This window comes from Oryctolagus cuniculus, chromosome 3, assembly GCF_964237555.1.
Source record: "Oryctolagus cuniculus chromosome 3, mOryCun1.1, whole genome shotgun sequence".
NCBI lineage: Eukaryota > Metazoa > Chordata > Mammalia > Lagomorpha > Leporidae > Oryctolagus > Oryctolagus cuniculus.
The window spans coordinates 26,185,091-26,202,744 of record NC_091434.1 but is presented as its reverse complement, the minus strand read 5'-3'; the positions used below and the strand labels follow the sequence as shown (position 1 = coordinate 26,202,744).

The 17,654-nt window shown below is 37.5% G+C and overlaps 1 long non-coding RNA gene across 3 annotated transcripts in view; it reads left to right on the top strand.

Annotated features, from left to right (window-relative positions):
- Positions 1 to 16,411, top strand: part of LOC103348872 (uncharacterized) — a 36,644-nt gene extending 20,233 nt beyond the window's left edge. For 2 of the 3 annotated variants that reach the window (XR_011387571.1, XR_007920581.2), the window contains 4 exons: positions 6,672 to 6,799; positions 12,540 to 12,647; positions 13,450 to 13,500; positions 15,174 to 16,409. This is a non-coding gene — a long non-coding RNA (uncharacterized lncRNA). Of the gene's footprint in view, positions 1 to 6,671; positions 6,800 to 12,539; positions 12,648 to 13,449; positions 13,501 to 15,173 lie in introns of all 3 variants that reach the window. The other variant, XR_011387572.1, reaches the window with a different exon arrangement.
- The last annotated feature ends 1,243 nt before the right edge of the window (positions 16,412 to 17,654 follow it).

Genomic DNA, 17,654 nt, shown 5'->3' with positions numbered 1-17,654 from the left:
ATACGATGCTAGATTGACATTGTGTAAGAACACAGATTAGATTGATTGTTCCACGAAATTTATCAAAGGCAGGTCTATTAATTCTCAATTTTCGAATTAGATAAATGGGGAATAGCTTTTGAATTGTTTTGCCAATAGATTCGCTTACTTTCTTTGTATTCTTCTGGGTGGTTCTACAAGTATTTCATAGTTACTGATGGAAGTTTAAATACAGTCATATATTTAATGTACATATGCATGTTATGGTTTCACCACTAAAAATTCTGTTCAGTGTAGCATACCCTGGTAGCTATATTTTTAAGATATCCTTGAGTGGTTCAAAGTTATGTCTCCGATTGAGCTGGTTGCTTTCACAGACAAAATCTGAATGTAAGGTTAATTTCCCTGGCGTTGGCGAACAGCTGGAGAACCAACAGGCTATTGATTTCCCATACGTTTTGTTAAAAATTTGGTTTGGCTGAAGTGGAAAATAAGGATGAATGAAAGAATGAATTACACAACTAAATTTCCATGGGCCCATTCCCAAGTCCATCCAAAGGCAAACTTTGAGCTGCTTTAGTGTTCTCTTGTCTCAGGTCTAGCCCTCCCTGAATTTCTACAACTGCTGAGTGAGTGTTTGGTACTGGAGAGTACTAGCATTTAGGAGTCTTGCTGAAGAATGGTTTGACAGCATTCCACAATATCTCAGTTCAGTGTAGCCAAATATCTTTATTGTATGGAATATTTTCTTTGACTTTATTTTCAGGTTTGCTTTTATTATTCTACTCTAGCTATAATGTTACTGTAATATCTTGATATAAGTATTATAATATGTCAAGCATAATATCTACCTCGGGGAGCCATTGTTGTATAAAATGTGGTTATGAATGGACAAAGCACTTTGCAATTTAGAAAGAAGCATACCAATGTTTAATCTAATTAAAAATTACCTTGAACCTAATGAGCTGCACATTATTGATTCTCCAAGAACATTTGGTTATGTGTATTAACTCATACCATACCTTCTGCAAAAAGTTACAGCAGGTTTATTAGAGACATAGGTCGTCAGAGGAAATTATTCAAACTATAAAAAAGGTTTAGAAAATAATTATAAAAGTATGTTGTGACAAGTGCAAGCAACGCAGAAATGTGAAAACTAAAAGGAATGATTTCTAGTCTATTCAGGACCTCACATACCAGAGGCAATAATTATTAACATATTGTGTGTTATTCCATATTTTTATAGTATATAAACACTGAGATACACATACACAAACACACCCTGCCTCTGTCTCTTCCTCACCAGAAGCTTAATATTTTTTAACAAAAAATATCCTCTTTTACATATTAAAAATGATCTCAACCAATGTTTGCAGGCACTTCTAAATTAGTTGCCTAAAATGAGGCACCACGGAACTTGTGCTAATTTTTGGACTCTGAGGATATCAAGGGTGAAAAGCTGTTCACACTCGGTGTCTCTGAATGTCAGGGAAAGGAACACACCTGTTTTCATGTCTTTGTAGCTCTGTGTCTCTCCAGGGGATCAAGCTTTTACTCAGGGGATTTCTGGTTGGAGGAAGAGGGTCTGCCCCACAGCCTCACTCTAAGTGATTATTATCACACCGGTAAGTTTCCACTGTGGCTGCTGCGTGCAGGCTGTGAACACATTTGAAGTCAGCAGGGGACCGTTAGAAACCTTCCCTTTGCTGAGATGGAGCTGTAGAAACCTCGGCTTCACTGAAGCAAGCAGACTGCAACCTGCGGTCAGTTGCTGCTTTTTTCATGCAGTGCTGTTTTAAACTGTCTTCTATCCCACAGAGCAAAAACGTACCCAACCAAAAACAGCACAAACAATCCCCGTGAGTGTTTTTGAATTTTCCTCTGCTAGTCTCATTGTTAATGGTATGAGGTCTTGCCAGGAGCCATTTGTGGTTTCGACACACTAAATAACATAACATTCACACAGTTAAAAACAATTAATATCAAGCATCAAATAAAAGGCTATTTGATGCAGAACCTAGGCTAATTGGCTTTTCTACCTGTCTTATGGAAAAAGCATTTTATCTTCTTTATGGGTCACTGATTGCTAGATAAGGAGGTATATTTAGTAATCTAAGATACAGGGTGTTAAACATAATAATGACATAATTGCATACTGACTTTGCATATTATATTATCAGTAAAAGATTATCCTGTTTTCAATAAAAATATTCTCCATTAGTTAGTGGAAAGTGATTCACGTCAACATTTCCTTACCTATACTTGTCCTTAGCTGGTAATGAATTTAGCAGCACTTAAATTCCTATTTGCTATGAATTGAAAGGATGTTGTCCTTGGCTGAGAGCATTGATTTTTCTATCAAATAAAGTTTAGGTAGAATTACTATTTATAGGAGGAATTTCAGGAAGAACTCAAAAGTCATATAAATAAAAGGGATCCCACAGCTTTTACCCTTAAACCAACTAGAAATAATTAATTTTCTATTAATACTTTAAAGTTCACATTGTATGTAATACTTGATATTGAAAACTTTTCTAGTTACTTTTATAGTTTTAAAGTATTTAAAAAAAAAAACTAGTGGTATACACAAATCAAATTCCGCTACAAAATAGCTACTAAAAGAAGGGAGGATCATGGTGAGAAAGTACTTCTAGCTAGCTATTAACTTTGTTTATTTAGCTCTTGCTCTATTTCTAAATTCTAATATTATTATAAGTCATAAACCTTGAAAAATGAATGAGATTAGGAAAAAAGTAATAAAAACAATTTTGCCACTTTCATTGATTCAAGAGACATCAGTCCACTAGTTAAACAATGAAACAATTAATCTATAAACAGAATGAATAATATATTTTTCTTTCAATTTATTGGTAATCGATGTTGCCATTTGGCTCATTTTATCTTTGGTAATTGTAATTAAAAACACTGACTTTGTTATTTGGAGTTTTCAGGTGTTCATTAGCTGATAGTTTCTTTTTTGTTCCATCCTGTTGAGAAATTACATTGTTGTGTTTCCGTGGATATTTGAGGAGACAATATTTCACAGGAAAAGTCATGGATACTGAGTCACAAATGGTTAACAACCGCCTGAATGAACCCAAACTCTAGAATTGAATGAAAAAGAATTTTTGACACAAGTAGTATGTGTGTATATTAGAAAAATTAGAAGACATATAAATATTTTAAAGTACATGAGCATATTTTATATGGCTATGATTAAGGTTTATTACATATTTTCTAGAATCTTCTAGGAAGATTTTTAGGTTAAAGAAAAATAGATATTACTTTAATTTTATAGATTATTTTTACATATTATATAATATGAATATAGAATATTTTAACTTGCTTTTAAAATTTAGTATTATACAAGCATCTTTCTACATCAAAAATGTATTTTAACAACATTATTTTAGTTTTGTTAGGACACTCTAGTTTACTATTTTTAGTTTTCCTTCCTATACATATACTTTTTCAATTCATCTATTATTAATACTGCCATTTGATTTAGCAGTCATAGGTTGTAATGTAGACAGATATTCCTTCCATATGGGAATTCTATTCACTGAATACATGTCATTTTCATGTCACTATTTGATACTTTCTCAAGTTCCTTTCTTTCTTGTAATATAAACGTAAGAGAAGTGTAGGATTCAGCAATTTTGTCCCCACAGATCTGCATGTTTTTCTTTGCATTCAGGTGAATCAGTCCAACCCATAGACCTTTGAGGTCTGAGAGTTTAGTCACTTTTATTTATGTTCAATGTGAAGTCCTATCAAAATGAATACAAATCATACAAAATCATAAATATACAACAAAATGGAGTAAAACATTATATTAATTAAAACTACAAATTTCTTTGGTGTAGCAATTGCTAAAGTAATTAAAAATAAATAGGATTATATTTTTGCTGATTCAAGCTACTATGAATATGGATATATTTTTAGCTTCAAATCGTGTAACTTCCCCATTTGTCACTTAGCCAGTTTTTATGGTGAACCTCAGTAGATTAATCGCATGAGATGAGAATTGGTACTTCTTGCGGCATTTTGAGATATCCAGAGAAAAGGGTCTCTATCTGCCCAATGTCCAATTTTGATTTATCCTCATTCCCTTCTGTTCACCTCCCTCATGGCTCACTGAACCACAGGAGAATGAATTTCCTGAAATGGTAACTTTGGCTTTTAAGAAATCACTTTGTGTCAAATCATTCATTATCCCGACACAACTTCTGGTCTTATTCTGCTGTTTCCCAGTTCTGGTGAGTGCCCCAAAGTCCAGGTTTATATTACTAGGGGCAATTATTACTCACGAAAAATTGGAAGAGTCAGTCAGTCTTTTTATCTTTGGAATAATTAGGTGCTTACAAAGCCCGTAAAAACAAAAACCTTTTGGAAAGAGGAATGTTAAGTGGAGGAAAAGGTAACAAGTGTCATTTTTGTGGGCCATCAATTATATACATATATATATACACACACACACACACATATGTATGTATTTATATATTATTTTACGTAGGAGAGACAGCACCATTCCTTGTTCTTTTTTCAAATGCATTATCAATGACCAGAGGGATTTATGTGTTTCCTTTAATAATGATAAATATGATATATGATAATGTTTCCTTTAATAATGATTGGTCTTCATAGCTCTGTTTTTGTGCATTTAAGTGTGAAAATCGATCCATAAACACACAAATACCTTTGTTTCTTTAGCTATTCTAATTTTACTAAGTGAAGAAATTTTAAGGGCATTATGATTTCTTTCACGTGCTGATTAGTATACTCTCATGTTTAATATTCTCTTTTTTAATGGAGAGAAATAGTGCCTCACTTAACGCCATGATATGAGACACTCTGATATCATTAAAATGAGCCTAGCAGCTGTAAAGATATTTCTGAGCCTTGTTGATGATGAAGTAATCTAGTTTGATGGATGTCTTCATTTCTATCTTAATCACAGCATGCTAGATTAGAGATACATGTGTTTCACTTCAGCTAATTACTCAGAACCCATGCACAAATACAGGGCTTTAATTAATTACCTTGAATTTCAATGAATTTCGGAGGGACCACCGTAGAAAGTATCTTGTCTAGGTCTTAGATAAATCTAATGAATGCTATAGAAAACTTCTATTACAGCCTCTTCCAGGTTTACATTTTTCTGCTATCATAGTGAAAAGTCTGAAAATATAAGCATGTAGAACATATAGCAATAAATCAGATAATTAGATGAGCTAATATCCTGTCTTTAGCTATAGCCATTACCTGAGGGTTAAAAGAAAAGTGAAAAACTATTAGATTAACTGTGCCGTGGTTATAGGAAAAAAGAGAAAGGCCTATGTTCTTACTCATACATTGATCCACCATTTGTGACCCTCAACATAAATTTTATTAGTGACTATTCTATTGTAGTGGTCGTGGAAAAGTTTATAGATTTAAGATAGGATTATTTTCTCGTTGGTGCTAAAATGCCATGCTCTGAATGCTTCCTGATTACTGCATACTGTGTAAATAAGACATTAGAGTTCTTTCATCATTAAAAGCTAAAAATAATCTCTTGACAGACTCTGGGTTATGGGAAAAGGTCTAAAGTTGGGAACAATCATAGAGTATGAACTATAAAGAAATGGTCCAGAACAGACACATGTAAAATACAAGGCCATTTACGCTTCAAGTTCATTTATCTAAGACCAAGGCTGGCAGATGATTCTGTGTGCACTGGAGAGAATACAGTGGGTTATCATGGATCCTGGAGTTTACACACAAGAGACCTTATAGATACATGACACCAAAAATTAACATAATCATGTGAGAGTCAAAATTTATTAGAGTGGTTGCTGGAAAGAAAAATAAAAATGACAGGAAAGAGAATAGAAAAATGCAGATAAAATTAGGCAAAGATTTTGTTAAAAATTGCAAAAAGACATTACTGAAAGGAAATAATTTTATGGCTGGGCTGCTGTTAATTCACTGTCACAACTCAGATTGAGAATTGCACAAATCTAAAACTAGTAAAAGTATGTCTGCAGCCAGCTTGCACAAGGGCAGTGTTGGAGCTGTGTCCATGAGAGAAGGAGAGACCTATTTTATGCATTTATTTTACAGCTTGTTCCTATTTGGGAGAAGCACTACATTTGTGGAACTGGGAGGAACCTGCTCAAGGTGCTGCACAGGAATTCAAATCAGTGTCCCCCTCTGAAGCAGCGGGCATATTCCTGAGGAGTGACGATGCCTTGTAAATTACACAAATAAATAAACACATGGAGTACCTGGGCAGCAAACCTCCATAGGGGCTTATTTCTCAATAAGGATTAATTTCTGCACTTCGACAGATGATGTGTCCTGATTCCATTCATACCATGCAAAATCTTTACACATCAGAGTATTGGTAACGGGAATCTTAAGATGAGACAAGCTTTCTAAAGAATTGCCTTCCCAGGTTTGCTTTGACTCCCTTGCTAAATGAGCACTTACACACTAGTTAGAGAGAAAGTAAAACAAAAACCAAGAAGCTATCACAGCTTCCAAATCTCTACTCAACAAGGACAACAAAAGGCTTCCACTGAGGACAAACAGGAAAACACCCAATTTGTTTCAGGAGTTAAGTTTACAAAATAGCACTAGCTCAAGGGCTCCTTCTAAAAAACACTGAACAGATGAAAATACTTCGTGAATTGCTGGTGTGTTCTTAGGAAAAACAGCGTGGCTGAAACAACAGTTGCCTTCTGAGTTGTGCTGGAAAAGCCGAATTCCAACATAGTTGCTAGATGAAGCTGTGCAATCCCAGTCTCCTCTTCTTGACAATGGAATCTGGCTTTGGGTAAGTGACTTCATTACTCATCTGTTAGTTATTCTTTGAACAAAAGAAGTTTTGTTGCTCATCCTAGGATCCGAACACATAAACGTGTAACACCCTTCGCACTAGAGCTTTCGGTCTTGCCAAAACTATGCTGAGAGTGAAGCGTAAGCTGCACAATATGAAAAGACCGGGCTATCAGATTCAGCCACATCCAGTGCCCATGAGCTGCAAAAAAAGCGGCAAACCTTTCCTTCTCCTGAGACAGATCCATTTTAAACTGCAAATTTCCATTTTTCTAAAAATAACATTTCTTATTTTCTAAAAATAAGATTTTCATATTGACACAAGAACAACTTGAAATAAATCACATTATAAAAATGAAAGGCATTTCAGAATATTAAGGCATGAGACAAAATGTGACAGTCATTTTTATGCTGCCAATTATAAAGAATTTTCCAGATAACAAAGGAGCAGTTAAGACACTATTAGGATGCCTATGTCCCATATCGGAGTACATGCATTTGAGTGGATTCATGCATTTGCTGTGGATTCCAGAATTCTTTCTAATGTGTACCCTGAGAAACAATAGGCTCAAGTAGTTAAGTGTCTGCTACCCACAGGGGAGACTCAGACTGATATCCCAGCTCTTCACTTCTGCCTGGGCCAGCCCTGGCTACTGCAGGCATTTGGGGAATTAACCAGGAGATGGAAGATCTCTGTCTCCGTAATTTTAAAGAAATAAAATAAATGCATTTAAAGATCGAGGAAAAAAAAAGTCGTATGTTTCTAGTATACATTTGACTAATAAATGAAAGAAACAGTTGTAAAAATGCAAATCCTCAGAGACAACAAAAACAAAGCAAGGTGGATTTCCCATACTAAATGTTCAGAAACTGGGAAATGTAGGAAGGCTTACTTGTATACCAGAACCATGTTACTGGTGGTACTTTAGTCTTGATTCAGGAGTATTTAAATGTTTTAGAATGAGATAATTAAAAACCATGCTTAGTTGTTGGCTCTATTTTTATGATTTAATGCCATCATTTATCTTTATAAAATACTGAAAATTTAATTGTGTATTCAGAACTAAAACTCATTCTCTGTTTTGAGAGTGCAGGGTTTAGCACTAACCGTGTCTTTTTGGGAATTTCTACTTTATTTATTTATTTTTTTTTTGTAAATCTCTTGCTTATATACACACATAGAATGTGAAGACATTATCCAACATTTATATTTCTCTTAGAAAAATTTTTGTTGGCCGACATGCAAAAGTCATTTAAAAGGGGAATATCTATCTCTATAAACACACACGTACACACACATTTTTATTTTATGCTCCCATTAACCCAAGTGAGATTAGAAATCATATCTGTTTTTCATTTGAATTTGTTGCTACCCTATTTTTGTTATTGATTATCTAAAAATAATAGTCAATAAAAATTTGTTGCATTTTCAAAACTACTTAAGTATTACATATTTAAAATAATGCCCAATACTGGAGAGTAATTTCATTTATTTTCAAATATCATAGACCAGGATACTTTAAAACAAAAGATTTATTTATGTATTTATTTGAAAGGCAGAGTGTCAGAGAGTGAAAGAGAGATATCTCCAGTCAACTAGTTCACTCTCCAAATGCCTGTAACAGCTGGAGCTGGGCTAAGCTAAACATAGGCACCAGGAACTCCGTTTGAGTTTCCCACATGGGTGGCAGGGCTCCAGGTATTTGGGCCATCCTCTGCGGCCTCCCAGGTGCATTAGCAGGAAGCTGCGTTGGAAGCAGAGGTGGAACTCCATCTCAGACACTTGAATATAGGATGCTGACGATCCAAGCAGCAGCGCAGCCGGCTACGCCACAACACCCGCTCTCTGTGTTACCTTCATTTTAAAACCATTGTGACAGTGTTGCTCAGTCAATCTATAGTTAAAAAGAAACCACTTCCACCGGTGCCCCGGCTCACTTGGCTAATCCTCCGCCTGCTGTGCCAGCACCCCGGGTTCTAGTCCTGGTTGCTCCTCTTCCAGTCCAGCTCTCTGCTGTGGCCCAGGAGGGCAGTGGAGGACGGCCCAAGTGCTTGGGCCCTGCACCTGCATGGGAGACCAGGAGGAAGCACCTGGCTCCTGGCTTCGGATCAGTGCAGCTCGCCAGCAGTAATGGCCATTTGGGGGGTGAACCAACAGAAGGAAGACCTTTCTCTCTGTCTCTTTCTCTCACTGTCTAACTCTGACTTTGAAAAAAAAAAGAAAAAGAAAGAAACCGCTTGAATTGAAAGGTGGTCTTGTTCTTAGATTTAGATAATGTTGGATGTTGTCCTTCCTAGTTTTTTAATTTCTCCAGCACAGAGGGAAAAGAAAGCTTAGTTAGACTAAGCAATATAAATTAGCACAGTTTCTTGTCTACCTTGTTTGTTTAATGTGTTTCTGCAATTGGTAATGGGAATTTTCCTCCGATAACTGAGGTCAAGGGTAGCAAATTCCAATGCAACAGGGGCCAGGCATGTAAGTCACCTCTGGCATTGCTGAGTTGGTGTAGATTTGAGAAACAAGGTCAGCACACTCTTCATACACATATTTAAATTGTCCTCATTTTTAAAAACATCATGCTCTGGCCGGCGCGGTGGCTCACTTGGCTAATCCTCTGCCTGTCGTGCCGGCATCCCACATGGGCGTCAGGTTCTAGTCCCGGTTGCTCTCTTCCAGTTCAGCTCTCTGCTGTGGCCTGGGAGGTCAGTGGAGGATGGCCCAAGTGCTTGGGCACCTGCACCTGTATGGGAGACCAGGAGGAAGCACCTGGCTCCTGGCTTCGGATCAGCGCAGTGCGCCGGCTGTGGTGGCCATTTTGGGGGTGAACCAACGGAAGGAAGACCTTTCTCTCTGTTCTCTCTCTCACTGTCTAACTCTATCTGTCAAATTAAAAAAATTAAAAAAAAAAACATCTTGCTCTTCAAACAAAACCATTTGTCTCCCTCACATTTTAGGCACGGGGCCTGTATTAAAATGAACACACAACAGTCATTCTCCAGTGTGAAAAAGGCAGCACCAGAATGACTTGGTTACTTTGTGAATGCAAATTCCTGTTTGCACTTGGAAATTTTCACTCTGTGGACTTAGGAACCCATATTTTTATGTACAGACAAGTTCATATTTATTAGGAACTTAGTGTTAAAATAATAAGGTATGTATTTTAAAAAATCAGTCATCAGAAATAACAGTGAGTAACTAAAGAAGTAGATTTGCTGAAATGAGGAGTATCAATGTGAGGCAGCCCTATTGTTTTCATATTAGCTCTATTCTTATATGTGTTGCATTTTGGCTTTTGCTTTTGTAAAATATGGACACAGTTTACAACAGAGATCTATGAAAGAAGTAATTTGAGCAGAGGAATTATTAACCGTTAGGATTTATAGTACTGAGCTGATCTAAACCCAGGAGCTGCTTCTGGGTCTCCCCTGCGGGTTCAGGGGCCCAAGGACTTGGACCATCTTCTGCTGCTTTTCCAGGTGCATTAGCAGGGAGCAGGATCAGAAGTGGAGCAACCAGGACTTGAACCGGTACCCATATGGAATGGAGGTGCTGCGGGCCAGAGCTTTAACCCACTGTGCCACAGCTCTGGCCCCTAAGTGAGAGCTTCTTAGAAAGACATTGGTTACAAATACTGCCCCTTCCCTGAGAAGCATATGTTAAATGACCCTTAAAAAATTAATTCCTCTTTCCCACTATTTCAAGGCTGATATTAGTAGGCAGTTGCTCAAGCTGTATTTGTTTTCTTAATCTGCTACCTTTTATGCCAATGCTATTTGATAAAGAAAACCTTCTACTCGAGTGATGCAACACACTAGTCTCACTTGCCTTTCCTTTTCCGCTTGAGCTGCTTGCCCTGTTGCAACCGTGTCTTCAGTTTATCACCCTCAGACCGCCAACCATGCCTAGCCCCTGAAACAGCAGGTCAGTGTTACTTCAACACCTTCCTGTTCTCACAAGCTAGGTCCTAGGTGAGACCTGGAAACCCTGCAAAACTAAGCTTGGCACCACGAGGAGCAGAGTTCCTGCAGCAGGGGCTGCTTTGCCAGAAGGATCTATCTCAGAATCAAGAGGGTTGGGGCAAGAAGCGTGGGACAGAAGTCTGAGCAGCCTAGATCAGCCTGCGAGTGGAAGTCAGGAAGGTAGATGGGTGCCAGGGTCTAGAAGAAAGACTCGAGTATTCGGAAAGTGTTGGGGAACTCAGAAAGTCTTTCAGGGCTAGAGCAGCTATGAGCCTGTGCTAAAATCAAGCAGAAGCACAAGAGGCAAGGCAGAGATCAAGAGCGGCCACACCGCCGTCTATCTTAAGAGTTAAGCCAAGAACCTAGTTTTTAGAAGTGAGGTGTAAGGTCAGGATGAGACTTGGTGCTGAGCTTTCTCCTGGGATTCTTAAAATCTTCCTGACTGGCATCAAGGATTTGTCCCAGAATTGGATGCCAGAAATCAGAATTTAGTTGACCTGTTCAAGATCACAAGCTAATTAGTGCTGGGGCCAAAATTAGATCCCAGGATTTCAGTTCTCAGAATAGGGCTCTTTATGCCATGGTCCGAATGAACCAGAAATGCAGAGAGATAGACTTAATTGTTTTTGACATGTTAATTTGCCACTGTGGCTTCATAATGACGAAAAGAATTGATAACAAGAGTCAGAATACTGGAGGAATAAACTGAAGCAATTCATAGGCATATCTAGTAAAAATATACATACATTTGTCTTGGAAAGACTCAAACTTGATTGGTTTTTCTGATTATTATTTATAATCTCTGTGAGTTGATTTAGAGGAATTCATTATGGGTTATTAACAATTATAGTATTTTCTGATCAGAAAATTTCACACTAAGCATATTATTGAATAATACATGTTTCTATGTTTCCATCTTACTTACATGTTTTTCTGTATTTTTATTTTATTTGAAAGGCAGAGAGGAAGGGAGAGAGGGCAGTGAGAGTGAGATCGAGAGAGAAGGAGACACACAGAGAGATTCCATCCACTGGTTCGTTATGCAAATACTTGCAACAGCCAGGCCTGGGCCAGGCCAAAGTCAGCAACCCAGAGCTCCAGCCGAGCCACCACATCCATGGCAGGGGCCCAAGTACTTGAGCCATCATCTACTGCTTCCCAGAGTGCATTAGCAGGAAACTGGATCAGAGCTAGGGAGCCAAGACTCAAAAGGGTGCTCAGATATGGATGGGAGCCTGGCGTGGGAGGTGGTGGCTGAATTCTCTGTGCCATAGCACCCACTCATTTTTTTCTTTTTTTTATTTCCTTTGCAGTGGTTTAAACTTTGTTGTTATTTCAATACCTTAATTAAAACGTATTGAATTAAAAGTTTATACAGGATAATCTCTTCTATTAGTTGAAATTTAACCATGAATCCAAAGTTATTAATATTCTATCTAGTCATAATTGCGTTTATATATTCTAGGTTTAGCCTTATAACCTTTAAAGTTAGCATCAACCCCTCTTGTCTACCTTGAAATTATTTATCTCAATCTTGCACAGTTGATATAAAATGAACTAATCTGTTACCAAAACAAAAAAGCAAGGAATATTTCAAAATTGTACGAAATTTATCGGATATTGGTATTCAGTAATGAATTCATTATTGTACCACAGCTGCCTTGGGTATCTCTGGATTTTGTTTGTATGCAGAATTCTTTTTTAAACTGCTGACTCATGGAGCTTTCTTGACTTCATGGACTCAGGACACTGATTTCCCGTTTTGTTGTATTGCACAGAACCACCCCGAAGAAGTGAGCTGGACACTAAATGGAGCTAGAGACTGAGTGCTGAGATCAGCATGGCTACAGGAGGCTGCAAGTGTGGGGACTTGGAGAAAGGCCAAGGTAACCGGAAACAGGGAGAAATTTTTGAGTGAATTTCTACCACTGTCAATAGGGAGTCTGGCAAAGCATGGTAATGGGAATTTTTTGATATGTTTTTAACCACCCAGGGGATAAAATGCATGTCATGTCCACAATTGGGAAAAAAAATATTTGAACTAACAAGAGAGAAAAGTGTACAGTATTATGTAGTGCTATCTGTATCCAAGTTGAAGTCTAAACCCTCGCTACTAAGAATGTGATTCTAGAACTAGCAATCTCAGCACCAAATGAGATTTTATTAGAAATGCAGACTACGGAGGCCCAGTGTAGACATACTGAACTGAGACCTTACCATTATCCTCAGGGGAATGGCTCCTGGGCCCCAGCCTAGACAGACTGATGTAAGATCTGCACCACTGCCCTCCAAGTAGCGTGCACCATCATGTTTGGGGAAAAAAACTTAGGGAAACTGTTTCTTGACATTAACATGAATAAAATATACAAACATTATGAAAGTTACTTAGAGAATGTCCCTTGAAGTTTGAATTTTACAGTTTAAAATGATGGGAACCTGTTAAAAATCTTATCAAATTTTTTTAAACTTGTTCTCTCTCAATTTTCTTCTTGTAAAATATTTAATTATCAAGGCATTTATGAAATATGAATAGGTATAAGCACCTCATTAAGTGTCTTATTGTAATGCAAAAATGTTTTAATTTTTAATGTATTTACATAAACTATGAGCTTGCTTTTTAAATTGTAATTGCCTTACTTCTCAGGTTTTGTTTTTGGATGACATGTTTTCTTTCACATTATTTTTCAGGATGTGTGAATAGAAAGCATTGGAATTGATTTTAAAAATCCTACTAGCTGGGTAATGTTCTCTTTTTTCTTCTTCTTTTTTTTTTTTGAAGCCAGGAGCCAGGTGCTTCTCCTGGTCTCCCATGCGGGTACAGTCCAAGCACTTGGGCCATCCTCCACTGCCTTCCCCGGGCCACAGCAGAGAGCTGGACTGGAAGAGGAACAACCTGGACAGAATCCGGCGCCCCGACCGGGACTAGAACCCCAGGGTGCCGGCGCTGCAGGCAGAGGATTAGCCAAGTGAGCCTTGGCGCTGGCCCTTTCTTGATGTGCATACTAGTTATGTGGGCATTTTCAGTTTCTGAAAATTAATTGAGTGGCATGCTCTGGACAAACACACACACACACACACACACACACACACACCCCTAAACTTGTTTATGTGCATATGTATCAGACATTTCAATTATAATTTTTATTCAATTATAAAAACACTTAATAAACCCCTGAATAAGCATTTCAATTACAGAAGAAACTTACATTAACAGAGCACACCCACAACCCTTAGAACACAAATCATATGAGACTTTATGCACATCCCCTGAATGGTGAAATTTAAATTTATTTTACATCTATCACACATACCTGATTTTATCTTATTTTATTTTACTCATTATCCAACTTAACTCAATTACTCATTAGTCTTGGTTGCAAATGGCTTTAATGTTGAACAAGAAAATTCAAATCCACCTCTAAAGCAAACTTTTGTCATAGAAACAGATATTCAAAGAATGTTCTGCCAGCACAGAAAGCAATTCCCAAATTGCACTCCAAAAAACACTGGGGGCAAGAGCCTTATCAGCGAGGTAAACGTCTGTCTCCTCGGGTGACTGCTTCCAGCGAATTTATGTTCACTTTGACATCTCTAATTTCAATATATTTGCTAAAATATTTATTTTATTACCTTAAAGGGTATCAGTTAGCTGAAGGAAGGAAAAAAGTTAAAATTCAAATTGTTCCTATTTTCCCTTTAATTTAAGATGAAAACCCGAGGCATAGGTAGAAACAGAGTAAAGTAGTTCCCTATAAAAATGATGGAAGGTTCTAAGTCAAATTGGCCATTGGAATTAAAGCCACCATCATGTTTCATCAAATATTAGGACTCAGAACCAAGGGTTTTCATTATACACAGGGTACGAAGTACTTTATAAATCACCATATCTGCTGACATTCAATTACCTTCAGTCTTATTAATATGAACTACAGAGTGTTTTTAGGTGTCTACCGGCAGTAAAACCAGTCTTTTCATTAAAAAGCCTTGGCTTACACCCATTGCCTAAAAGTTCACATAACACCTTTAAACATCTAAGATATAAATGTTGATTACTTTCAAATGTTTCAAACTACAGATTAACTACTTTAGAAAAAAAAATCCTGTCCATATATATGCCCGGGGAATTATTAAAATATGATGACAAATCTTGCACAAATCAAACAGTGATTTCTCTCTTAGTCCTTCTACAACTCTTTTTATTTTGTGCCATAATATGTTGTTATGAGTGAGCCTGGTGAATTAGCAAAATATTTTGAAATCTCCAGAAAAGAAAAGACTTGTCTTCCTTCTTGTAAGTCTACAATAATGGCTCCTATGCAGAATGATACGATTTATATCTTGCCATTCTCACACTTGCAGATAACGGGGCCTCATTTTTTCCCCCCATTTTTTGCATTCTCTTCCACCTGAAGAATCCTGATGCAAACCTTTTAGACTGGAAAGGTGAAGCCCAGACTGTATGCAACTGCAAAACTCTAAGATTCCCAGGTCTATACCCAGAATTGTGATGCAATGCTTTTGGGTCACACCCAGATGTGGTGTTGTTGTTGTTGTTAATATCTCTATTCCAAATGCAGTCGGGATTGAGAAGCACTCCTAGATCACAGCTGTTGGGACTGGAAATGCCACTGCGTAATTTTGCAGGTGATGGAAGAGAGGGGAAATATCTCTGGAGCCGTGCTTGAGACGACTAGGAATTTTATGAACCTATGAATCACATGATCCTTTGATATCTATTTATATACATAAACTGTAATATATATAAATATTTGTTTTTATATATATACACACATCCTTGGATGCATATTTATACCCTCTATTTACATATAAACAAATTTATTATTTCAATTTGGTTTTAAATAATTTGTTTAGAGGGCAGGTGTTTGCTCTGTGGTTAAGACACCGCTTGGGGTGCCTGCATCCTGTATCATTGTCCGGGTGGGAGTCCTGGCACTGCTTTCAGTTCCAGATTCCTGACAACACACACATTTGGGAGGCAGCAGATGACAGTTCAAGTACTTGGGTCCCTGCCACCCAAGTGTGAGACCTAGATTGAGTTCTGGCCTCTTGGTTTCAGCCTGGTCAAACCCTGTTTGTTGCAGGATTATGGAGAATGAACAAGCAGATGAGAGCCCACTATCTGTATGTCTATCTCTGTATCTCTGTCTTTCAAATTAATAATAATAATTAAAAAAACCAAGATAATCTGTTTAAAACAATATGCTTCAAATCCTAAAAGTACTCTTTCAGGTATGCAAGCACCTTAAATCAAAAATATTTACACATGTCCACAAGGCGGCGCTAATGACCTGCGAATGTAAGTGGTGTAATTCAGAATAAAAATTAAATTGACAATCAAATATTTGTACATGTTGCAATAATTTGCTTCAGCAATTCTTCTCCAGAAACAAAAGGTTATACTTTATAATGACAGAAATATAGATTGCTTTCTAGGCCTTAAAAATAATTTCTGTGTGCCCACAATACAGTTAGGAGTTCTCTGGAAAATATTTTCTTGCGGATATGTTACTTAAAATTTCTAATTCAAGTGCTTGAATGTTGCCATAAACTGATCATTTAAACATATCATAAGTTGTGTAGATATAATTTTTTCAATGTCTAATATAAAAATAATTTTCAATGCCTAATTTATTTTCTATAAAAAATTAGTTTCACCAGATCAAAAAGTAATTTATTTTTCCTGTGACTATGAATTATGATTTTATTCATTTTTTTCCTGAATTTCTGAAACTCAAAACATGCTCAGAGTTAAAAAATATTTAAAATTTTTTGGTGGCTTTCCAAATTTGAGGAGATAAAACACTTTACTTGTTTTGGATTTTAAATAGTAAATCATTTTTGAAGTTTTAACTTTATAGTGAAAGAGCATTCTAAAATACAAACACACAAAGTATCTGGAATTTTCTCCAAATAAACATTATGAGTATCTTTTGCTTATTTATTATTTATTTATTTGATTGGTAGAGAGACAGAGAATCTGAGACTAAGAGAGATCTTCAATCTGCTAGTTCACTCCTCAGTTGTCTGCCACAGCTGGGGCTGGGCCAAGCCAAGGCGGGAACAAGGAGCTGCATCCAGGCCTCTCACATGGGTAGCAGGGACCCAAGTACCTGAACCATCACCTGTTGCCTCCCAGGGTGTGCATTAGCAGGAAGCTGGAATGGAGATCAGAGATAGTGAAGAAAGGATAATTCCTATGCAGGAAGCGCGAGATTTAGTGAGTTTAAAGGCATTGCTGCAGCGCAAATTAAGGGACTTGTTACTTCGCTCTTCCTACTCCCAGTGCCTCCTTCTTATCTAACAGGATGAAAGGTTTTCCAATATGGAAAGTGTCAAAGCATCTTACCTTTTGAGCAACAGACTTTTAAAATCAATATATTTATTTATTTGAAAGGTGAAGTTACAGAGAGAGAAGGAGAGACTGAGAGAGGTCTTTTATCCCCTAGTGTACTCCCCAATGGCCACAATGACCGGGAATAGGCCAGACTGAATCCAGAAGCCAGGAGCCTCCTCTGGGTCTCCCACATAGGTGCATGGGCCCAGGAACTTGGGCCATCTTCCGCTGCTTTCCCAGACCATTGCAGAGAGCTAAATCAGAAGTGAAGCAGCCAGGACTTGAACCAGCTGCCCGTACGGATGCTGGTGCTGCAGGCCACGGCTTAACCCATTACGCCACGGTATTGGCCTGAGCAACAGAATTTCTACCCAACAGGCAAGTTTGTAAAGCAAGCATGAGTTTTGTTTCTAATGCGGGTCCTTCTGGACATTTGGCTCTTTGGTAAAAGGTGATTGTGAGAGGAGCAGAGCAAAGCCTTTGGGCCAAACCACGAAGCCTTGATTTTTAGTATCCCAAGAACAGTTTCTGCTCAGCC